The sequence below is a fragment of the Osmerus eperlanus genome, chromosome 2 (genome assembly GCF_963692335.1).
Source record: "Osmerus eperlanus chromosome 2, fOsmEpe2.1, whole genome shotgun sequence".
In the NCBI taxonomy this organism is placed as follows: domain Eukaryota; kingdom Metazoa; phylum Chordata; class Actinopteri; order Osmeriformes; family Osmeridae; genus Osmerus; species Osmerus eperlanus.
This window is the reverse complement of record NC_085019.1, coordinates 10,549,115-10,573,995: the sequence shown is the minus strand read 5'-3', so window position 1 is coordinate 10,573,995 and position 24,881 is coordinate 10,549,115. Positions and strand designations below refer to the sequence as shown.

The window sequence follows — 24,881 nt, the reverse complement described above, 5'->3', positions numbered from 1 at the left end:
TGATGGCGTTCATGCCATGGTCGGTTTCGCTGGAGTCCGAGATTGATGGTCATCTTAGGGCTTTATACAGTTCGAGGGAGGACCCGTCTGGGGTCAGATGTGGATTGGGGTAAGCTGGGTTCTCAACTCCCCCCTCCTTCCTTCACACCTACCAAAGGTGTGATCTGATCTCTGGCTGATCATTCGATGGTTCAAATATTGTTCTGGACATCTTGGTACAGTTACAAAATATAGTTGAATGATTGTTTTATTATGATAGCTTCGTGTAGATACCAAGAATGACGTGGTTATCTTTCAGGAAGAAGGAGTTGTTACTAGAATCAAGATTTCAGTGAACACAACATTAAAACAAAGTAACAAACATAACACAAATATCCCTCTCATAACTCTCCACCTTGTACTCTTGTGGTAAAGGTGAAGTCTCAAGACTTTCCTCAAAAGTTCTGATCAAGGTATGTTCTTTGTTCAAATCGCCGCCGAAACGGATAGCAAATGGTCGCTGGAGACGTGTTGTCTAAATCAGGCCCTTTGAAGCTTGCAAGCTAGCAGGAGGGCTGATTAGGTAGATTGGGGAGGTCGTCCCCCCCCATTCTATGGTTCCTTTGCATCGGCGTTTGGTGGGTAATCAGCATACTGAGGGTGTCACAAGGGCTGATTAGGTTTGTCTGATGTGATTGAATCACTCTTCAGGTGTGGCAAGATGTTGGCTCCGTGTGGTCTTGTGGACCTCACTACATCCCCCCGGATGTCAACTTTCATAGACCGTCGTCGATGAAACTGTTGACATGAAGACAAGACAAGAAAGACCACAGCAGCGTAACAGCATGTCACCCCCCCTCCCCAGACATTGGCATGGCTATGAGTGATTAAGCTATGACATGACATAGGAAAAAGGTTGAGAGGAAATTATTGAAACAAAAAGAGGCACTTGAAGTGGCTTACAATGGCCGTAGCAATTGAAGCTTTGTGACTAGGGGTCTAGATGAGGGAAAAGTTGTCGGCTTTCCAATCTTTTTAAATCAAACTAGTTTCAATAAACTCATTTAGGTTATGGTTACAATTGACTGCCAAAGACGTATACAAATAACAAATAAAGGTACAAGGTAATTATAGTACATACTTTACACAATTATAGTTACTAAGTAGCTTCTTGAAGTCAACGTAACTAAACCACATTGATGAACTGCATCTAATAATGTAACTTTAGTTTGGCAACCACTGTTATTTTAAAACACAGTTAGCTGTGGGAATAGTCAATGCCTTTTTCGACAAGCTATCGTGGCGGCATAATAGGTTACGTGTAGAAACTGCATTGTTTAGTTGCTTCTAAACAAAAGTCCTTCAGGACTAAGCACTACTGTCTGTTTCCCTGAACTAGACATGTGCACCAACGTATTAGTTGGTTGGTTAATTCACTTAACCAAATAGCTACACTATTAAAATAGAGGCTATAATAAAGGCTCTTATGCTACTTTCCGTGAAGAGCTGGCCGAGGCAGATTACAACGTAAATGTCGGGGCAGCGGTGTTTCTGAGCACGCGCGTACCTCCGGTCAAACCTAGCCGCTTCCTTTGAGCTAGCTGGTCCCACACACACACTCGTGGTGGCGGTAGGTTACGTGTACAGAACTGCGTTGTTTAGTTGCTTCTAAACAAAAGTCCTTCAGGACCAAGCACTACTGTCTGTTTCCCTGAACTAGACATGTGCACCAACGTATTAGTTAGTTGGTTAATTCACTTAACCAAATAGCTACACTATTAAAATAGAGGCTATAATAAAGGCTCTTATGCTACTTTCCGTGAAGAGCTGGCCGAGGCAGATTACAACGTAAATGTCGGGGCAGCGGTGTTTCTGAGCACGCGCGTACCTCCGGTCAAACCTAGCTGCTTCCTTTGAGCTAGCTGGTCCCACACACACACTAGCAGCTATTTCACAAAAAACAATTGAATACGCACACAGCCACTGTAGCCTAGGCACAGTAGTATTAAATACATGGTGCTACATACAGTTAGAGCTCGCTCTATTTTAACAGTTCGTTTCACAAAAGTTACGATTGCTCATTTCAATCTATCTTAGCCTCACACGGGGCTCCAATATGTGTGGAGATTGCTCGTTTAAGATTAGCAATACTTAATTTATAATAAAGTATGTAGTTCTTGGGGGCACCACCTCTTATTGTTAAAGGGATAGAGGAAACCTTATTGAATAATATTTAAATAATAGCCTTCGTAATAATCAGTCTAATCTTAAGGAATGAATTCGTTCTAAGAGTAGAGCCAATCGTAACATCAGTGAACACGCACGTCAAAATATCTTTACAATGAATTTATTCAAGTAAGGTAAACAGATCTTATGAAAAGTTGGATTATGGGTTTGATATGAGAGATTGGTTTCAATGAACAGAATGAAATGGTCTAACTTAAAGAAAGGCAGAAATTGTACAGTCAGTGATTACATCCTTACAAATCATAAACAGAGCTCACGCCAATGCCATGTCGAGGAGGAAAGAGCGTTAGCCATAGTTACGTTTGATCAGGGGTTGATCAATGATGTTGAGGGCGGTTTGCGCCAAAGGTCCATTTGAAGAATCTGAAGTCACAGCGCGGCTGCGCTGGGTCATGTGACTGAGTCTGCGGGATCTCAGTGAAGTCGCATTTGGAATTGCGTTTTTGGTTCTCCTGTTGAAACGTCCCGATAGTGACGCGTTCACTATGAAGTTGAATCTCAGGAGAAGCTTGGCGACGTCCTTTGGAACGCCAATCCTGATGGCGTTCATGCCATGGTCGGTTTCGCTGGAGTCCGAGATTGATGGTCATCTTAGGGCTTTATACAGTTCGAGGGAGGACCCGTCTGGGGTCAGATGTGGATTGGGGTAAGCTGGGTTCTCAACTCCCCCCTCCTTCCTTCACACCTACCAAAGGTGTGATCTGATCTCTGGCTGATCATTCGATGGTTCAAATATTGTTCTGGACATCTTGGTACAGTTACAAAATATAGTTGAATGATTGTTTTATTATGATAGCTTCGTGTAGATACCAAGAATGACGTGGTTATCTTTCAGGAAGAAGGAGTTGTTACTAGAATCAAGATTTCAGTGAACACAACATTAAAACAAAGTAACAAACATAACACAAATATCCCTCTCATAACTCTCCACCTTGTACTCTTGTGGTAAAGGTGAAGTCTCAAGACTTTCCTCAAAAGTTCTGATCAAGGTATGTTCTTTGTTCAAATCGCCGCCGAAACGGATAGCAAATGGTCGCTGGAGACGTGTTGTCTAAATCAGGCCCTTTGAAGCTTGCAAGCTAGCAGGAGGGCTGATTAGGTAGATTGGGGAGGTCGTCCCCCCCCATTCTATGGTTCCTTTGCATCGGCGTTTGGTGGGTAATCAGCATACTGAGGGTGTCACAAGGGCTGATTAGGTTTGTCTGATGTGATTGAATCACTCTTCAGGTGTGGCAAGATGTTGGCTCCGTGTGGTCTTGTGGACCTCACTACAACAGATTGACAAAGTTTAGGCTGTGGCAATGAAGTTCAGGTTAGTAGTCAGATAGTTTCACCTATTGAAAGACTTTTGATTTAAGTAAGGGGAGTGCCGAACATGTTCTGTCGCCGTTTGACTTCCTAAACAGCTGTGTAGATGTTTTTGTAGTGTGCCTCGCCTAGGCTACAGCGTTGCAGTGACCAACACTGGTTTGAAACCACAGGTAATGATAATTTCACCAACAAATCGTTTACTTGTAATGTAATGTCATAATAAATCCTACAACGAAAATGTATTTGTGAGGAATGTTTATTTTAACGATTGAAAACATATGCATCATAGACCTCTGTAGTATGTGTTGCCCGGGCAACAGAGGCTAATGTCATGATGCTAATGCTTCAGTGAAATAGTAGACTACCGTTTCCGAAAGTAGATGTGGGCCTACTTCCTTAATAATAACAGCTAATATTGTACGTTACATTTCACAATTGTGTTTCACATCACAAAGTAAAATTAGTAAATAGTTATCACCCTGGCCTCTTTGCTTGTGGCGTTTCTGCAGCTGCCTTGTTCTGCTACAGGTAGTCACGCGTGTTTTCGTGACGTCAGTGACGTTAGTAACGTCAGTGACTGTGGCTATCAAATTAGCCACCGTTGGCTTCAGTTTTCGCCACAAAAACTTAACTTGAGCCTAAACCATGCAACGGAACGTAAATAAAAATACAAGCAACTCAATCGCTACCAAGACGAAACTTTTGACACCTAGGTTGTCTATGTAGGCCAAATATTGACAAAGATTTAGGGGGGCAAAAATAAACTAGAAAAGGCTGTTCCTGCGAAACAGCAGTGAGAATGCTGAAAACCTGAATGGGGATAGCTGACCATGCTAAAAAAGCTGAAATAGTGAAAATTTAGTAGAAAGTTATAAGCTGAAGCTTCAAAGCAACCGAAAGGTATTTTTGAAAGGGGCTGGAGCAGCATTCCAACAATGATTTGAAAGGATTTACCATTACTTTTAAAGGGAGAATAATTTGCACAAAAACCTTAATATTTTAAAAAGTATAAAAGTGAGAAATTAGAAAATACCCGCAAGCTTAAATGAATTTCAAAAATGTGTGAGTCACACAAAAGAGGCAGTGTGGAAGCTGAACTGCATCATCTTAACAAAGCTAAGAGCTAAAATAGCCTACAATGCGGGAGAAGCTGAAAGCTGAACTGTTAAACAGAAGAAGAAGTAGGCTAGCTAGTCGTAACAAGAATATTATCGTTTTAACAGATGAAATTATAGTTGGAATAGTATTAGCAGTAGCAGATGTAGCCTATGCGTTTACTCGGCTTTCTTAGTAGGATTCAATGTGTTGATGGAATGAAACATACAGCAGTAGGGCCGATACAGGAAGACACGGCGACACTTTGTTGCAGAAGGATGATGGTGCAAGTTTTGTCCGTGGAGCATACAACGATTAATAAAAAAGAATCATGTAGACGCGTTTATTGAGTAATCGCATAACTAATTACACATGTCAACGGAGTAATCGTATAATTGTCATAAACCGACAATTGCTAGTAATCGGGTTTCTCATGGTCAAGTAAACGCACCAATCACCTGTGTGAGAGACTGAGTGGTGAGTGTCTGTCGTTACGGTGATGGTGCAGCTATGATTGCTAACGCGCTGAGGGCAGAGAATAAGAGAACTGTAGCTAGAATCCACACCTCAAACAAGATAACCTAGACGCAAAACTGTACGTCCAATCCCAAAAATAAGGATATTTTCCGAGACCCAAGACTGCCGAAACCAGAGATATTCTTTATATGTCTGTGCAGTCAGAAATAAGACTCTACCTGCAGTTTCAAAAACGTGTTCCTTCTGCTTTCCTGGTGCGTGTTTGTTTGGTTGCCAGAGCGATGGAGTAGCTGTGATCGCTAACGAGCTGGGCAGAGAGAATAACTAATGTAGCTAGAATCCACACCTCAAACAAGTTAACCTAGACGCAAAACTATACGTCCTAATCAAAAAATACGGATATTTTCCGAGACCCAAGACTCTGCATACACCAGAGATATTCTTTATATGTCTGTGCAGTCAGAAATAAGACTCTACCTGCAGTTTCGAAAACGTGTTCCTTTTGCTTTCCTGGTGCGTGTTTGTTTGGTTGCCACGGTGATGGCGCAGCTGTGATGGCTAACGAGCTAGGCAGAGAGAAAAACGAACATTTACCTAGCATCCACACCTCAAACAAGTTGACCTAGACGCAAAACTATACGTCCAATCCAAAAAGTAAGGATATTTTCCGAGACCCAAGACTCTGCCGAAACCAGAGATGTCCTTTATATTTCTGTGCGGTCAGAAATACGACTCTACCGGCAGTTTCAAAATCTTGTTCTTTTTGCTTTCTCTGACGATTTTGTCACCAGATTTGCATTGGTCTCTATGGGGCGAGAGTTGGACTTTGTCTCACTTTCGTGGGGCTCTGAACAAATGTGTACGTCTGTTGGATTCAACAGACAACTGTCTACGACCAGCACAAAATTAGCTATCTATTGATCCAAAAACGAAGCATTAAGAGCGAAAATTGTGGCAATGCTGGCAAACTAGAAATATTTTTTCTACGACATCCGAAGCTGCCCTCCACTCTAAGCGTTTCAGTCTGCACTCTAGGGTTTCACGTAAACACCCATGTAAATCTCAGAAACGGCTTGAAAAAGTCATGAAACATAATCAGTGATATTGAAAAAAGTTAAATAGATATCAAAAAGCCGAATTATTTAAAAATAGTTTAGGGTTTTGTCAACATTTTAAAGTTTAAATGGTGGCTCTAGCTGAAAGATTGAGGAAGAAGAATGATTTGGAAGTTGAAGAAGTTTAAAGAAGTTTGAGAGGATTTGAAAGAAAACTCCATTGGAAACCCGTGTTAAAAATATTATGAATATTGATTTATATTAATTAAAGCATAAGAGGTACAAAGCTGAAAAGTCATAGCACCCATGGCCTGAAACTGCTGAATTTTTTGATAGCTGAACGGTTTTAATAGCTGAAGATTTGAAGGCGCTGAAACGTGCCACGGAAGAAATAGAAGATAAATAAGTTGAATAAAGATTCAAAGAACAATACTTGGAATGCTGAAGCAGCATTCCAACAATAAAGAGAAACAGGAAAACAATAGTGAGAATGCTTAACAGCATTCTCACAATAATAATAAATATATATGTGAGAGAACAAAGGTTGTGCCCTTGCCGAAGGCAAAGCACACCCAACTAGAGAGGGTACAATTTCTGGGGAAATTGTAGGGTGTGCTTGCTTGCGTCGGTTGCACAGGGGTCAGTTTTTTAATGACATTTTTACAACTGATATTTCTGTATTTTATATAAAAATGCATACTTATTATTTATAAAGATGACATAGATTTAAAAGCATTTTTTTTTGCTGCTCATTTACAACTCAAAATACGAGTGAAGTGTAGAATGAAATATGATGTCTTCTCATTTCCCCTGCAAGAGGCAGCCTCATAGCTGAATCAACGAATACATTTGGCAGACCGGTGTAAAAATTGACCTAATCTCTATGACTTAAACGTCCTTTTAAGTTTTCCCTTCTCGTGATATTTTCAGGCATTTAGCCTACTCATATTGCATTCATTCATGAATGAAGAACCCCCTTTGAAGATTATTCTACGACGTTACCGGCAGTAGAAGATGGAATCGCGATTCAAACATTACCATCTGCTAACTGAAAAAATGCCCCCAAAAACGTAAATAAGCTTGACATTTATTTAGTGGAAAATCGCTCATTCATAAAAAGCTCACTGGTAGCGATCATTGTCAGTAACAACGCAAAATGCGATATAGCCCTGTGTGGAGAATTCTACTACAGTACAGTACTAGACTACTGCTGTGTTCGTCTTGGTAGCGATTGCGTTGGTTGAATTCGATTGAACGTTCCGTTGTACGGTTTAGGCTGAAATTAATTATTTTCATGTACAGATTGACAAAGTTTAGGCTGTGGCAATGAAGTTCAGGTTAGTAGTCAGATAGTTTCACCTATTGAAAGACTTTTGATTTAAGTAAGGGGAGTGCGGAACATGTTCTGTCGCCGTTTGACTTCCTAAACAGCTGTGTACTGTAGATGTTTTTGTAGTGTGTCTCGCGTAAGCTACAGCGTTGCAGTGAGCAACACTGGTTTGAAACCACAGGTAATGATAATTTCACCAACAAATCGTTTACTTGTAATGTAATGTCATAATAAATCCAACAACGAAAATGTATTTGTGAGGAATGTTTATTTTAACGATTGAAAACAGATGCATCATAGACCACTGTAGTAGCTATGTGTTGCCCGGGCCACAGAGGCTAATGTCATGCTAATGCTTCACTGAAATAGTAGACTACCGTTTCCGAAAGTAGATGTGGGCCTACTTCCTTAATAATATCAGCTAATATTGTACATTACATTTCACAATTGTGTTTCACATCACAAAGTAAAATGAGTAAATAGTTATCACCCTGGCCTCTTTGCTTGTGGCGTTTCTGCAGCTGCCTTGCAGTAAAGCTATAGTTAGCCTAGCTATCCCCCAAGTTAACAGATGCGAAACGAATGTTCTGCTACAGGTAGTCACGCGTGTTTTCGTGACGTTAGTGACGTAGTGACGTTAGTAACGTCAGTGACTGTGGCTAGCAAATTAGCCACCGTTAGCTTCACTTTTCGCCACAAAAACTTAATTTCCACTTAAACCATGCAACGGAACGTAAATAAAAATACAAGCAACTCAATCGCTACCAAGACGAAACTTTTGACACCTAGGTTGTCTATGTAGGCCAAATATTGACAAAGATTTAGGGGGGCAAAAATAAATAATAAATATATATGTGAGAGAACAAAGGTTGTGCTCTCGCCAAAGGCTTGAGCACTGACAGAGTTTTGGCCTGTGCATTTATCAACCCTGACCCAAACCCACCCTGATAAATGCACAGGCCAAAATGTGTTAAAATATTGCTAAACAGAACATGGTTACCTGGCAAACTATATGACCCATAATATTATCCAATACTGTGAACACTTAAAATGACCCTAAAAATGGATTGAAAATGGATATTGTGCAACAATATATATATTGAAAAATGGATACAGTGCATTTTAACCAGATGATTAGGTTTTTGTTACATCAGCAGCTACATGATCCCAGATTAACAACAATGTGGTATTGTTCAAAAATACATGATTCTCAGTGGATGTTGTGGATCCTTTTTGTAATCCTCTGCGTCAATGTTTACAATTTCAGTATATAGAGCAGAAAGGATGGCTGAATTGTGTTGGTCCACCTCCTTGTTGGTAGGAAAAATATGCAGTACATCCTTTGATAAATCTGTTGAGTCAATCACAGCCTGGCAAATTAGTTCTTTGTCTGCCACTGATAAAGCATCCTTCTTTTGTTTAGTACGGATTCTGTTCAACAGTTCTGCAAAAGCAACATCCTCTCTCTGTCGCATAATTTCTGTAAGAGTGATCACCTGAAAGTGGTCTTGCCAGAAGTCAAGGATGTTCTCCTCAAATACACACAAAGGTTTAGCCTTTCCAAGAGGTGGCAGCTGATAGAAGTCTCCCACTGCTAGTACAGAAATACCTCCAAAAGGCTTCTTGCTCCCTTTGATTTGCTGTAGCCTCCAATTCACATATGCAAAAAGAGGTTTTGAAACCATTGACACCTCATCAATGATGATTATCTCTGTATTTGACAGTGTTGCCCTCACTTCATCTAAGCAATTTCCAAGTCCTTGGTATGGAGGCTTTAAAGATCGAGGTAGTTTAAGGATGGAATGCAGAGTTTTGCCTGAAATGTTGAAGGCTGCGGTGCCAGTAAAAGCAGTCAACAGAACAGTGGGCATATACATGTCACTTTCCTCACGGACTCGGGGGAGTTTGCAGAGTATCTTTGATGCCTCTGTGTGGATGCACTTGATAAGGTGTGATTTGCCAGTGCCAGCGCCACCCGTTACAAAGTTGAAAAACTGATCAGGATTTTGACCACAAACGCGTTTTGTGCACTTGTCTCGGACTGTATAGAATACACTGGCTTGTGTCTGGTTCAGGCTTTGGTACATCTTTCGCATTACTTCTGGGTTTATTTGAGGAACTTCCATTGCTGCGGTACTACTTCCTCTATGTGGCATTAGCGCTATATTCGGGAACATCATCTTGTTCGTTATGTTCGTCAGGGTGTACTTCCTCCCGTTCTGCAATGCTTTCCAACTGAACCAACTCTGTTGCTGGAGCCAGTGTTGTCCACGCATCCTCAATGGGTCCATTTTGTTCAAACTCCTCAATGGCCTTGTCTACTGCCGTGTTGTGCCTTTCGTACTCGGCCCTGTTCATGTTGACTATATCAAACACAGACTGCAGGTACTCTGTTCCTGGAAGCTGCACAGAGGCGCCAGTTAAAAATGATTCATACGTTGGAAAACGTTCCGTTTTCAGCTGCAAGTCTGAGCGATAGGGAAGGTACAGTTTTAGTAACGTGCCGTAAAACTTCTCTGGGTGCTTTTGCTGTGAAAAACGTGCATATCTGATGATTGCGGGTTTCCCGTGTGTTCGTTTTTGAATGGCTCCCATGTCATTTAGAAGGGACAATACATTTTTACCGTTCCTTTGTCTTGAGTAGATAATCCTGTAGGTTGAAGCAAACTCTGCCATGCACATGGTTTCAAATTCAATGCCTTCTGGCCTGGCTTTGTATTTATCTGTCAACCCCGACATCCACACATCCTCAGAATCAGGTGTTTTGTTATGTAGACTGCTCATCGGAAGACTCATTTTTAGCGCATTGTCATCCGTCGGTATGAACACAACACTTTGTGTATACATCTTAAGCTTCAAACTGCATACGCGGGCAACGGCCTCTTGAGCACTGACCTCTCTGTTTTTAGAGTATGCCTGCATGATCTGTTTCATTTCTTCACGGTCAGTTGTGTCGGCTTGACTCGTGTCTTTCATTATTGTTTTGAGGTATTCACTCATCTCGTGTTCAGCCTTTGAAATGTAGGATAGAATGCACATGACACAGCAGTAGGGATTCAATATGTATTGGATGTCCATGTTGGCATTCCATGCTCTTAGCAAGTGTGGATTATATCCATTCACCCAACAGTCCTTTGGATCACGCTTCATGACAACCACGCTGGAGTTGGTCAGACTCTACACATTGTTCGTATTCGTCATATCTCAAGTTGCACTGTGCAAGCAGCTGTGCAGTGTTTTCAAAGGATTGGTTAGGGTCTGTCAGCAAATCCCACACTGGTTTTAACTTCATTTTGGCATTGTCTGGGGTCATGATCGATTCAGCACTCGATTCAGCCTCGCCACTTGCTTCTCTGACACCCGCTAACAACGGTCGGGTGATCATGGTTTTCTTCACAGGAGGTTTAGGAAATCCGAACCTACAGTGTTTATTACCTTTTTTTACAAGACTTTGAGTGATTTTTGCTGTGAGTTTGTACTTCCGTTACAATTTTGTAAAGTTCTGGATCAGTGTTGGGGTTCGGCAGCTGACATGTTATGTGCCTATCGACAAATTCACGAACCTCCTGATCAGAGTTCTCCTCGAATACCGGTGCATTTTGAATCCATACCAACATATGAATATGAGGGCTCCCTCTTGCTTGGTACTCAACACGGTAAAAATAGTCAACCAAGTGTCCCAGGGGCTGTGCAGGTGACATGAGCAGGTCTCTTATTAAAGCCTCAACGCGTTTTTAAAAAATGCGCATGGTTGTCACTGGGTTGCTTCTCAGTATGTCGCATTTTGTGGACCAGTCTAGTTCTGAAAAGTTAACTTGTTCACCTTGCTGTGCCTTTATTGCTGTTATCACTTCTGGCCATCTCATTTCTGCAGCACTAAACGTACAGAAAAAGGTTGGAGTTCCCAGTTGCCTGAGCATAGCAAAAAGATCTTTCAGGGTTTTATCCCAATAGGCTGGAGTCCCTCTCAGTGGCATCATGAATCTGGTTGCATCTTTGTTTTGCACCAATCTTTGAACCTCGCGTTTGTCTTGCAGCAATCTGTTGCATATTCTGCGTCCATCTCTGGTTCTTACTTTCCCTTTGCGGAGCTGTATGCTCATACTGGAAGAAGCCATGTGAATCTCTGTCACAAACTGTGCAAAGAAAATGTAATTTGTGTCCCTGGCAAAACGATTGTCAACACAGAAGAGCCTAGAGTTGAAATATCTGCTCGGTGATAATTTTTTCATTCGGTTGAGCTCATCTAATGTGTTCTCTCCAGTAGGGAACTGAACTGGGAAAGCCATAGCCTCCAATTTTGGAACTCTGAAAAAGCTTACAGGGCTATTTCCTTCGGCAGGGGCAACACAAAATACACCGTCACCGTAACTTAATATCTCTTGTCCAATGTCAGCTGGTTGCAAACATGTGTCTAATACAACACCAGTTGTCTGGTTATTCCCTTCTTTGTCTGAGTTAAGTTCCAGATCATCTTGTCCATGTTCTGCTGTGTTACTTGTTTCATCCCTGCTGTCAGTGTCCATCAGATCGCTTGTGTCATTGACAAAATTACCTTGTGCCATGCTGTCAATGGTTGGATCACAAGAGGCGGCATCATCTCTAACAGATATGTCCTTGTACTCGGAATGAATGTCTTTAAGCTTCAAAATGGCTGTCAAAACTTTCTTCATGTTCAGTGTCTGGAACTGATAATGACCTTTATAGCTCAGGCGTCTTTTTAACTTCACTTTCATCAGCTGACTTTGGCTATTTGGTCTTGGTAAACAGTTTACAGTCGTTTCCACCTCTGAAGGTACACAAACCACAGCACCATGAATTGCTCTCTGTTGTCCTTTGGGAAGGGTGATGATTTTAGCAAATGGGATGTGCTTGGCTATAATGTGTCTCTCAAGTATGTTTAGATCAAAGAGTTCAGAGGGAATGGGTGACAGCTCTAACTTGTTCACCACAGCTATGACCGGCATGTTTCCCACCTTAAGATTTTCATGACAGCTATGACAGACCCATTCTTCTCTCCTCTCAGGAACAGTACATTGCTCAAGATCAGCGCATGTTTCAGTGCAAACATGAAAATATTTACCAGTCAAGCAAACTGATACCATGTCTGGATTCTTTTGATAGCTTTCACGTTTGCATACCCTTATTTGATCTGGAAACAAGGCTCTGTGACAAACTGTGCAAACATAAGTGGGCCCATTTTGTGTCTTTAACTTGAAGGAGGATATAGCTTGTTGCATTAACCTATCTTCCACTTGAACCACTGGGGTTTGATTTTCATTTGTCAGTTGTGGGTTGATGTGTACGTGCCTTTGGTATTTTCTTCGTATGTGTACCGCACAACTCATTTTGTGCAACATTCTATAAAATGGTTCATTAACATATCTGTAATTTGAACGAAGTGTGCAACGTTTAACGTGATTGTGTTTTAAATGTGTGTCTTTTCTGTACCGGTTAAGAATGTACAGTTTTTGTTTTTCTCTGTATTGCATGTCATTTGCATATCGAGATGTGATATAGGATTTCAGTTTCCTTCTGAATGCCTCATCTTGACTATAGCGGTCTGTGACACGAGATTTCAGTTTCCTTCTGAATGCCTCATCTTGACTATAGCGGTCTGTGACACGAGATTTCAGTTTCCTTCTGAATGCCTCATCTTGACTATAGCGGTCTGTGACACGAGATTTCAGTTTCCTTATGAATGCCTCATCTTGACTATAGCGGTCTGTGACACGAGATTTTAGTTTCCTTCTGAATGCCTCATCTTGACTATAGCGGTCTGTGACACGAGATTTCAGTTTCCTTCTGAATGCCTCATCTTGACTATAGCGGTCTGTGACACGAGATTTCAGTTTCCTTCTGAATGCCTCATCTTGACTATAGCGGTCTGTGACACGAGATTTCAGTTTCCTTCTGAATGCCTCATCTTGACTATAGCGGTCTGTGGTACCAGATTTCTGTTTCCTTCTGAATGCCTCATCTTGACTATAGCGGTCTGTGGCACGAGATTTCTGTTTTGAACGGTATTGTATGTCATGTGAATATCTATGAAGTACTGACTGTTGTTTTTTCACTCTGTACTTAAGACAACTTGCACATTTGTTCCTATCATGCAGCAGTTTGTTTTTATATTTAGCAGACTCAAAAAAAAAATTCTGCTGTTTAAATGCGGAATCTGCATATTTTTGTCTACATTTCTGCTTCCTTGACTCATTTCTTTGTTGTTCTCTCTGTTTTTTCATTGTCTTAATTCTCTTCTCTTTGCTCAATTTCTTGAGGGGGTTCAATGTTGGAGGTTCATCACAGTTGATGCACAGCTCCTGAGGATTAGATGTATCTTCAATCGCAGGACTCTGAGGATTGGATACGTGTATGTCTTGGTTGTCATTTGCGTAGCTTATTACGCTCTGGAAGGAAAGTGGCATTAAATCATAGCTGCTGACATCAGACACATCTGAAAACATTGTGTGGATCCTATCGATCATTTCACCTAAATGTTTGAAAGTGAGCATTATGGCCGTACCATTCAGACATGCAAACCCCTCAGGCGTTCTTGAGTGAGGATCAAAGATTCCATACCTTCCAGAGCTGTCTCTGAACAGAGCAATGGTGTTTGAAGCCAGTGTGAGCAATGCATAGTTAGCACCTGATGCCAAAGACTCAAGTCTTGTTGAAAGATTAAGGTACCACTCCTCCATCTCTTTACTCGGGGCAGAAGCTCTCATGTAACCATTCATAACAGGTGATTTTAATACAATGTACCGATGTCCATCAGTCGTTACTCTGCATGGAAGTTCATCAAATGCCAAATAATTAGATACAAGTTTTCCCTCTTTCATCAGCTTTTTCTTAACCTCTCTGTACATGGCGTCACCTTTCTTTAATATATCATCAAGGTCCGGTCCTTGCAGATGCTCATTCTCAAAGTGATGGACAATAAATGTTAGCGCATTACAAGTGCACTGTCGATTATTGGAGAAAGAACCGTATTTATTATCACTTTGACTGTGGGAAGCTTGAACACTTACAACATCCAGTCTGTGGGTGTTTTCTGCATTTTCAATGTGAGTGTGCTGTACCACCTGTTGTCTGTTCCAAGGACCTTGCATCTGATTCTGTAAATCTGGCATGCTTACAGTTGTGAGATCCAACTTTGTCCAGCGCTGCTTTGCGGCTGCAGATCTTTTTCCTTTCCTCAGCATTTTTGTGCAGGAGATTAATTACAAATGGTAAACCAGCAGTTTTCTTTTTAATGACAGTGAAATATTTCGATAAGTGATTACAATAACAACACACTTGAGTTACAATCAGATGTATTAGTACAACTACAGCAAAACAGTAAAGAACCAATATTCTATAATTCACAAAAAAACTAAAGACAATAATTTACTCAAAGATGAAGGTCGGAGATTTATAAAATGCTTTCAGGGAATTTCACAGAAACAAGTTAAACAGTTGTCAAGCCTGCAGTAATAAAGTTTGCGTGTGTGTGTGTATATATATATATATATATATATATATATATATATATATATATGAAGTTGTTTTGAATTCAGCAATATACAAATATATATCAGTAGTATTCAAAGATGGTTGTTAAACTTGTGTGGGGTGTGTAGTTAAACACAATATCACCCAAATGCTTACAGTTGGACACAGTGAATTTTTTCTTCAACCAACAAATATTCAGATATTTCAAGTTGTTGTTATAATTCTGGTATTTCAAGAAAGGATTTTTCTGGCAAGGTGAGGTTTAAAGAACCCAAACCAAGAGAGATTCAGATCTTTCAAGTTGTTGTTATAATTCTGGTATTTCAAGTTAATTTATAATTCTCGTATTTCAAGAAAAGATTTCTGGCAAGGTGAGGTTTAAAGAAAACCCAAACCAAGAGAGATTTATTGCAGTTCAAGGTGAGGTTTTTTCAAACCAACACCGAGAATTTGGTGGGGGTGAGACCAACACACCCAAGGCACACAGCTTCCTCTCTCCCAGGACAGACCTACCAAAGAAATTAAGTAATTTAGTTGACAGAACCATAAAGAAATAGTTGAACACCTAGTTCATAAAGCTGTACACAAATGAAATATTACCGCCCATTTAGAGTAATGTGTGTATAACATTTTCAACACAATTTCAGAGCTGTATGTGTCTGAAACATTTTTGTACATTCATCATAATAGCTCATTGTACATAATGTTAAGGAAAAAAATAAACCCTCAAAAAACTAACTTACCAGTTCTTGAGAAGAAATATCTGCCTGGAGAGCGAGTGTCTACTGTTAAGAAAAGGAAATGTATTTCAATGTCATCGTCGTCTTCATAGAAAGATAAATGTAATGGCAGCATTTGTGTGTCTATGCGAACTCACCACAGGTCAATGTAGGACGGTCACCACGATGAGTATCTGCCGTTAAAAGAAGGGAATTCATATTAAAGTCATTGTCTATTGTGAAAGTGTATGGATGTGACCCATTATCGACGATTCAAACTCTGACGTTGACGACATATTAGGATTGGATTTCTAAGCAGGGATGTTTAGATATGCTGTAGGTGTTTATTTACATATTAAAGTACAATGCTGTGACATAACGTTTTATATTTGGAGTATAAGCTAACTCCATTTACATTTTCGTAAAATTCTGAGTGTCGAGAGCTAGCCGACCTATAATGGGCTCCCCGGCTTACTGTACAGTACACTAATGCCAATTTGGTTTATTTTATCGTTACTACAGTACAGTAAGTCAGAGCATAAGAAAACTCACCACAAGTCAGTGAGGCGTACAGCAGTCACTTGGACAAGCACTGTAAGAGAGAAGATTGTTTTCAGAAATTATTTCCACCCATTGACTCCGAGTCATAATTTTTCAGCTAGAACAGCAGACCATGGTTAGCTACCTAGCTAACAAGAATGCTCATTACTGTCGCGCTCGAGCTAGCTACGGTAGTCTGGTTATAACAGTTAGCTAGCTAGTTAGCTGTGTTAAAACGTACGCTTTCTAGATAGCAAGTTGGTAGTACTAGAGGTACTCCTGTAAATACTTAAATAGTCTACCCCAAGGTAAACATCATTTCGTATAATATTTTTTGATATCTATTAGCAATGTTTACCAACCTTTCAAGCAAAATAACTGGACTTACCTGTCGAGTCAACTGTAGCAACTGCTTGAAAATGACAGTTGGCTTGTTAAGTTTCAGGTTGAGCGCGTGACTCGATGAGCGGAGCAGTTTAACAAGCCTAGCAACCTATGTTTCATTGACTTCCATTGATTTTAAAACATGACCATTTCAAAATATAGAAAGATGGGGGGTTTAAAGCTGTAAACAGCTGGTCAATAGAACACATTGATGTTTGAATGGAGTAGGTAGCTTAAACATGTAGTGAGCAGCAAGGAAGTACATTTGTGACATTTAAACCTATTAATGTTTTAAGTGCTTTGTGCTGCCATATTGCATAAATAAGAACAGTTACTAGTAGCTCTATCAATATCATAGCAGACAAAAGTATGTCAGCAGTATGAAGGTGAAAAAAGTGTTGCTTTGAAACCAGAATGGTGAGACAGTGTTAAAGGTATATCTGTCATTGTCATGCATTGCAATATTTTCTTACGGTTGACAAAGGAGAAAAAAGAGTGAAATGAAAAGGGTATCTTATTTAATTTCATAAATGTTAAAGCGTTATGTTAGAGCTCAATGCTCTTAAGACAGTCACCCCCATTACCCTGTGCAACCCCAGTCAACACTGTGGAGTCCTTCCGCGATTGGGAACTGAACATCAGCTCCCTCACCAAGAAAGCACAACAGAGGATGTACTTCCTACGGCAGCTGAAGAAATTCAACCTGCCAAAGACAATGATGGTGCACTTTTACTTCCACGTCTGTTTGAAGTTTCTTGGCGAATAAAACCCATTCTGATTCTGAAAAGTATTAATAATTGAAAGATGTAAAAACAGAAATACAGTTTGAACAGTGGAACAGTTTTTCTATATAGTGATGAAGAGCGTTGGCCAATCGGATTGGTTCCTTGTTTCTTGTAACGTAGCAACGGATGGTCATTGTCAGCAAACCTAGAATCTAGGTTTCAGGTTCAAGGTGGAGGAGAAACTAATCATGTGTGCACACCCAGTCCTGTTCAGACACTGAATTTAAAGATGACATAAATATAATAATCCATGGTGCAGGTTTGCCGATGTTGTCGTTGTCCCTGGTGAGTTTTTTTTATACTTTTAAATTAAATCTCGTCACATTACGTGACTTTGTTGTGCAACTGCAAAAGCTACTCTAACTCTGATCAAAATGCTGCTGCAAAAAGGCTGAACTATTGTGGGTAGTAGATAAGATCATGTTACATCTAGCCAGCGGATCAAGTACAGTTAGGTCCATAAATATTTGGACATTGACACAATTTTCATCATTTTGGCTCTGTATACCACCACAATGGGTTTGAAATGAAACAATCAAGATGTGCTTTAAGTGCAGACTTTCAGCTTTAATTTCAGGGCATTTACATCCAAATCAGGTGAACGGTGTAGGAATTACAACACATTTTATATGTGGACCCCCCCTTTTTAAAGGGACCAAAAATAATTGGACAAACTAACATAATAATAAATCTAATTGTCACTTTTAATACTTGGTTGCAAATCCTTTGCAGTCAATGACAGCCTGAAGTCTGGAACCCATAGACATCACCAGACGCTGGGTTTCGTCCCTGGTGATGCTCTGCCAGGCCTCCACTGCAACTGTCTTCAGTTCCTGCTTGTTCTTGGGGCATTTTCCCTTCAGTTTTGTCTTTAGCAAGTGAAATGCATGCTCAATTGGATTTAGGTCAGGTGATTGACTTGGCCATTGCAGAACATTCCACTTCTTTGCCTTAAAAAACTCTTTGGCTGCTTTCGCAGTATGCTTCGGGTCATTGTCCATCTGCACTGTGAAACGCCGTCCTATGAGTTCTGAAGCATTTGGCTGAATCTGAGCAGATAATATTGCCAGAAACACTTCAGAATTCATCCTACTGCTTTTGTCAGCAGTCACATCATCGATAAATACAAGGGAACCAGTTCCATTGGCAGCCATACATGCCCACGCCATAACACTACCTCCACCATGCTTCACTGATGAGGTGGTATGCTTTGGATCATGAGCAGTTCCTTCCCTTCTCCATACTCTTCTCTTCCCATCATTCTGGTACAAGTTGATCTTGGTCTCATCTGTCCATAGGATGTTGTTCCAGAACTGTACAGGGTCTTTTAGATGTTTTTTGGCAAACTCTAATCTGGTCTTCCTGTTTTTGAGACTCACCAATGGTTTACATCTTGTGGTGAACCCTCTGTATTTACTCTGGTGAAGTCTTCTCTTAATTTTTGACTTTGACACAGATACGCCTACCTCCTGGAGAGTGTTCTTGATCTGGCCAACTGTTGTGAAGGGGTTTTTCTTCACCAGGGAAAGAATTCTTCTGTCATCCACCACAGTTGTTTTCCGTGGTCTTCCGGGTCTTTTGGTGTTGCTGAGCTCACCAGTGCGTTCTTTCTTTTTAAGAATGTACCAAACAGTTGATTTGGCCACACCTAATGTTTTTGCTATCTCTCTGATAGGTTTGTTTTGATTTTTCAGCCTAACGATGGCTTGCTTCACTGATGGTGACAGATCTTTGGACTTCATATTGAGAGTTGACAGCAACAGATTCCAAACACAAATACCATACTTGAAATGAACTCTAGACCTTTTATCTGCTCCTTGTCAATGAAATAACGAACTCCCATGAGGGAATAACATACACTTGGCCATGGAACAGCTGAGCAGCCAATTGTCCAATTACTTTTGGTCCCTTAAAAAGGGGGGGGGCCACATATAAAATGTATTGTAATTCCTACACCGTTCACCTGATTTGGATGTAAATACCCTGAAATTAAAGCTGAAAGTCTGCACTTTAAGCACATCTTGATTGTTTCATTTCAAATCCATTGTGGTGGTATACAGAGCTGAATTGATGAAAATTGTGTCAATGTCCAAATATTTATGGACCTAACTGTATGTCAAAGTGGTATTTGTACAGAACACCGTACTGTAGGCGTGAATAATGCATGCATGGTCATCATCGTCGTCCATCTTTGATCGAAGCGAAGCTAGAGAGAGGATTCAATGGGAGATTTCCTACAGTAAGCTAGATCTACTGCTTCAAATTGAAAACGGAGACGATATTTTGATTACAGACAAGTTCCTTAACCTCTGTTGTCAATATCGCCGATAAAAAGTTAATACTGTTACGAAGCATTTGTTTTTAGGTAACGAACGATAGACGTAACTAGCTAGCTATGTGACCTTGTTTCGCCGTTCTATGGCAGCTATGATGACAGCGTTGTAAGCACTCGTCACTAGAATGGCCATAACTTTAAAACAAAAGATCATATTTCAAATCTGTCTGCTGTTCTACATTGCCCACACAATTATGTGTGTATATATATATATATATATATATATATATATATATATATATATCAACTCTAACATGGCCTGTATCTTGTATTGAAAGTGCTCGAAAATTAGCTTGTCTAATGTATGGTGGACTGAGAAAACATATTTGTCAAAGCGGAGCAAGCGGATGTCGTGGGAGAATTCCTACTGTGTTAGATTTACTGCTTCAAATTGAAAACGAAGAAATTTAGAGTAAAGACAAGTTTCTTAACGTCTGTGTTCAATATCGTCAACTAAAAGTAAAAACTTTTCAGTTACGAAGCTTTTGTTCGTAGTAACGCCAGCTGCAGTAAACCTTTCGTGACCCCGGTTTGGCTGTTCGTGACAGTTGGATATGACAGTGTTGAGCCTCGATTTTTGCAGATTTCTGTGAAACTTTCTTAAAGAAAAATAATCTAGCTAGATTATGTACACTTTAAGTTCAATGTACATACCTTGTTTGGCCAATTTGGTAGATTGTGGAAAAAAGTAGAACCGTTTTTAGTTATGGAGAGCCATCGCGCTAGCTTGGAATTGCGTTATCCCACTCATCACTTCAGTGGTCATAACGTTGAAACAAAATAGTCTATTTTAAATCTGTCTGCTGTTCTGAATTCACGACAAAAGTACGCACATTTCATACGCTCTAACTTATCCTCTATCTTGTAGTGAACGTGGTTAAAAATGAGGTTTTCTAAAAAAGTAATGCAGACGGAGAAGACTTTTGTCAGAATGGCTCCGTGAAATCGTCTTGATAAAGGATGATTTGCCTAACATGATCATATAAATATTTACATCATTAGAAAGCCCTAAATCTTGTCTTCAAAATGGTATAAACAGTTCAGGTATATTATTTGAAAAAGTCTGCATATTCAGGCAGGAAAGTGTTAAAGTGTCAGAAATTGACGCGGTGAGAAACAGTTCTGTCAGTGCATGACTTCACAATTGAATTTGACTTGAACATTCTGAACCATTGAAACCCGTTCATTTTTTTTTTGCACTTTAAACTTTAATACCTTAAAAACTTTAAAAGTTATCAATGAGAAAAGTAATAGCACACTAGAGCAGTTCAGACTTTATCAAATGAAGTTTGAACGGTGTTTCTAGCTTAAACGGTGTGAAAGGAGTAGGCGACAGAAAAAAATGTGAGAAAAAAATAATAATAATAATAATAATAACTAGAAAGGTACATTTCCTGAAGAAAATTTGTGTGTTTGCTGAAAGCAGTTGAAACGATTGTTTTGATGGCTTGAATAGTGAAGAAGGTTTTACAAAAAATTTAAGAGGTATGTGCTTTAAAAACAAAATGGTGAGAAAAAGTGTTAAAAGTATATCTGTCATTGTTATGCATTGCGATTATTTTCTTACTGTTGAAAATGGAGAAAAAACAGTGATGAAAAGAGTATCTTACTGACTTTCATACATTTTTAAGCGTTAAAAGTATTAAAGAATGAAAGATTGAGAAACAGAAAAAAGTTTGAAGTTAGAAAAATGAGCAAATATAGTGATGAAGAGTATATTGCATAACAGTTATCAATATCATATCAGACAAAAGTATGTCAGCAGTATGAAGGTGAAAAAAAGTGTTGGTTTGAAACCAAAATGGTGAGACAGTGTTAAAAGTATATCTGTCATTGTTATGCATTGCAATATTTTATCACGGTTGAAAAAGGAGAAAAAAGAGTGATGAAAAGGGTATCTTATTTAATTTCATAAATGTTAAAGCGTTATGTTAGAGCCATTTTATTTCATTCTAAACCTTTTACATTTTTAAACCTTAGTATTAGTTAGACTTGTACACTTCTTATTTAAGATTCTTATATGTTTAATGTGTGCACCTTCCTGCCACAGTAAATTCCTTGTCTGTGTGATGTTTCTTGGCGAATAAAACCCATTCTGAAAAGTATTAATAATTGAAAGATGTAGAAACAGAAAAAAGTTTGAACAGTGGAACAGTGAAGAGTGTTGGCCAATCGGATTGGTTCCTTGTTTCTTGTAACGTAGCAACTGTTGGTCATTGTCAACATTTCTAACCTAGAATCTAGGTTTTAGGTTCAAGATGAAGGAGAAATTAATCATGTGTGCCTGCACAACCAGTCCTGTTCAGACACTTAATTTAAAGATGACATCAAAATAATAATCCATAGTGCAGGGTTGCCGATGTTTTCGTTGTCCCTGGTGAGTTTTTAAAATTCAATCTCGTCACATTATGTGACTTTGTTGTGCAACTGGAAAAGCTAGCTACTCTAACTCAGAATGCTGCTGCAAAAAAAGCAGAACTATTGTGGGTGGTAAATAAGATCATGCTACATCTAGCCAGCGGATCATTTCTTGCAAGTGTGTCAAAGTGGTATTTTTACAGACTGTATTAACACCGTAGGCGTGAATAATGCATGCATCGTCATTGTCGTCCATCTTTAGCCGAAGAAGCTAGAGAGAGGATGCAATGGGAGATTTCCTACAGTAAGCTAGATACTGCTTCAAATTGAAAACGGAGACGATCTTTTGATTAAAGACAAGTTCCTTAACCTCTGTTGTCAATATCGCCGATAAAAAGTAAATACTGTTACGAAGCATTTGTTTGTAGGTAACGAACGATAGACGTAGCCAGTTTCGCTGTTCTATGGCAGCTACAGTACTGTATGATGACAGTCGTAGCTAGCGTTGTAAGCACTCGTCACTAGAATGGCCATAACTTTTTTTTTAAGATCATATTTCAAATCTGTCTGCTGTTCTACATTGCCCACACAATTATGTATATATATCAACTCTAACATGGCCTGTATCTTGTATTGAAAGTGATTGAAAATTAGCTTGTCTAATGTATGGTGGACTGAGAAAACATATTTGTCAAAGCAGAGCGAGCGGATGTCGTGGGAGAATTCCTACTGTTCGATTTACTGCTTCAAATTGAAAACGGAGAAGATATTTAGAGTAAAGACAAGTTTCTTAACATCTGTGTTCAATATCGTCAACTAAAAGTAAAAACTTTTCAGTTACGAAGCTGTTGTTCGTAGTAACGCCAGCTGCAGTAAACCTTTTGTGACCCCGGTTTGGCTGTTCGTGACTGGCTGAGTCGGATATGACAGTGTTGAGCCTCGATTTTTGCAGATTTCTGTGAAACTTTCTTAAAGAAAAATAATATAGCTAGATTATGTACACTTTAAGTTCAATGTACATACCTTGTTCGACCCAATTAGGTCGATTGTGGAAAAAAGTTGAACCGTTTTTAGTTATGGAGAGCCATCGCGCTAGCTTGGAATTGCGTTATCCCACTCATCACTTCAGTGGTCATAACTTTTAAACAAAATAGTCTATTTTAAATCTGTCTGCTGTTCTGAATTCACGACAAAAGTACGCACATTTCATACGCTCTAACTTATCCTCTATCTTGTAGAGAAAGTGGTTAAAAACTTTAAAGAAAAGTTAGCAATGAGAAAAGTAATAGCACACTAGAGCAGAGCAGTTCAGACTTTATCAAATGAAGTTTGAACGGTGTTTCTAGCTTAAACGGTGTGAAAGGAGTAGGCGACGGAAAAAAGTGGGAGAAAAAAAAAATATATATAATAATAATAATAAGTATGCAGAATAACAATAGTGTTTTTGCTTGCAGCAAACACACTAATTACACATGTAAACAGAGTAATCGTATGGCATAAACCGACAATTGGTTTCTCATGGTCAAGTAAACGCACTCAGTGGCGTAGTAGAATAAAACAGTTCCATTAGCAATAGTAGTAAAAGAGATATTAGCAGCACCTGCAGAGTCACCTCTTGTAAATTGTATTAGGTTGAAATACTATCAAACTCTGTCTTGTGACTCCACTAATCAGGTAATACAAAAAAAATCACCTCTGACCATGCTAAAAAAGCTGAAAATAGTGAACATTTTGTAGAAAGTTATAGGCTGAAGCTTCAAAGCGCCCGAAAGGTATTTTTGAAAGGGGCAGGAGCTGGACGAAGGCATAAAACTACAGAAAAGAGAAGAACAATGCAAAAAGAGAAATAATTCAGAAGAATTTGAAAATTTAGTAGAAAGTCATATGCTCAGGTTTCAAATTGGTCTGAAATGTATTTTAGAGAGGACCTGGAGCTAACTGATTAAAATGCTGCTGCAAAAAAAGTTGAACTATTGTGGGTAGTAAATAAGATCATGCTACATCTAACCAGCGGATCATCTTGCAAGTGTGTCAAAGTGGTATTTATACAGACTGTATTAACACCGTAGGCGTGAATAATGCATGCATAGTGATTGTCGTCCATCTGTAGCCGAAGCTAAGCTAGAGAGAGGATGCAATGGGAGACTTTCTACAGTATGCCATATCTACTGTTTCAAATTGAAAACGGAGACCATCTTTTGATTAAAGACAAGTTCCTTAACCTCTGTTGTCAATATCGCCAATAAAAAGTAAATACTCTTCAGTTACGAAGCATTTGTTTGTAGCTAGGTAACGAATATTATGTCTGGAAAAACGTAGCTAGCTATGTGACCTGGTTTCGCCGTATGATGACAGTCGTAGTGTCACTAGAATGGCCATAACAAAAGATCATATTTCAAATCTGTCTGCTGTTCTACATTGCCCACACAATTCAACTCTAACATGGCCTGTATCTTGTATCGAAAGTGCTCGAAAATTAGCTTGTCTAATGTATGGTGGACTGAGAACATATTTGTTAGTCAAAGCAGAGCGAGCGGATGTCGTGGGAGAATTCCTACTGTGTTAGATTTACTTCTTCAAATTGAAAACGGAGAAGATATTTAGAGTAAAGACAATTTACTTAACATCTATGTTCAATATCGTCAATTAAAAGTAAAAACTTTCCAGTTACGAAGCGTTTGTTCGTAGGATTAACGCCAGCTGCAGAAAACACATGCCCCAGCCCCGGTTTTTGGCTGTTCGTGACGGTCAGCTATGACAGTCTTGAGCCTCGAT

The 24,881-nt window shown here is 39.5% G+C and overlaps 1 protein-coding gene and 1 long non-coding RNA gene across 6 annotated transcripts in view; one reads left to right on the top strand and one right to left on the bottom strand.

Annotated features, from left to right (window-relative positions):
• cep112 (centrosomal protein 112) overlaps nt 1-24,881 on the top strand; it is a 242,863-nt gene that overhangs the window by 36,980 nt on the left and 181,002 nt on the right. The window lies entirely within an intron of this gene.
• LOC134037829 (uncharacterized) lies at nt 15,418-16,522 on the bottom strand. The gene is made up of 4 exons (XR_009932587.1): nt 16,257-16,522; nt 15,863-15,898; nt 15,729-15,770; nt 15,418-15,494 (listed from the first exon to the last, which is right to left on the bottom strand). It is a non-coding gene; the product is annotated as an uncharacterized LOC134037829 (long non-coding RNA).